The following is a 1,120-nucleotide window of genomic DNA, read 5'->3' on the forward strand; positions in this document are numbered from 1 at the left end:
CTTAATTAAACTTGATTTAACTTTATGTAGCTTGAGTTAACTCAATTCATATGAATCCAACTAATTTTATCTAAATTTAACTAAATTATTCTTAATGTACCTAATATTAGCTAAATTCAAATAAGTTTAACTAAATTTAATCAAATTTAACTATATTTTAATTAATTCACATCAATTTAACTCAATTCTACTTAAATAAACTAAATTTTACTCAAATATATTAGATTCAACTGTTTTTAACTACATTAAACTAAACTTGACATTTAACGCAATTAATCTAAATTTACCTTAATTTAACAAAATTTACCTAACTTCAACTAAATTTTAGTAATTACTACTAATTTAAAGTTATTGAAACTATTTTGGTTAGTTTAGTAAAATAATTTTATCAAATTCAGTTATTTAAAACAATAGGACCAGTTTAAATTTATTTAAACATATTAATTCAACTTTTATTTATATATATATAGCTAGTTTTAAATAGGTTTAGTGGCTTTTATTGTAATTTTAAGAACTCTTTGAATAAACATTTTAATCTGTTTTGTTTTTTTGTCACCCTATTTGTATCGATCACCCTAACCGCTCTAAACTGAATCCGGAAATACTAAAGAAGAAGAAGCACGCCCAAAATGCGCCCCGTTCCGCCATCGTTTTTTTGCCCGTTATCATGGTCAAAATGTGCCCAGAAGCGTGCCACAGACGGGCGTAACAACTCGGCCAAAATGCGTAACGCCCGCCTAAATGTTGCATTCTGGCACGAAAAAGGCCACAACGAGGGGAAAAAGCGTGCTGAAAATCGGGCCCGCTTTCAGGCAAAACGTCCCCGCTTTTTGGCCGTTTTCCGCCCATTTTTCTATGTGGGAGCCAGTGCGGCACTGACACGCAAATCCACATAACACAGATCTGTGTAAAATTTGACTCAGAAGAGCTTAATGACGTTTTGCGTACGCACACTAGCGCACCATTTGATTTTGCTGGCTAACAAAATTTAACCTCACTTTATTTTCGTGTACGTACACGCAATACATACGCACGTAGATTACTCTATGCCCAAAACCGGGAATACACAAAATCTGTGTAAAAGCATAGAATAGGTATAGAGCATTCTACGTGCGTATGT

The sequence above is a fragment of the Culex pipiens genome, chromosome 3 (assembly GCF_016801865.2).
Source record: "Culex pipiens pallens isolate TS chromosome 3, TS_CPP_V2, whole genome shotgun sequence".
NCBI lineage: Eukaryota > Metazoa > Arthropoda > Insecta > Diptera > Culicidae > Culex > Culex pipiens.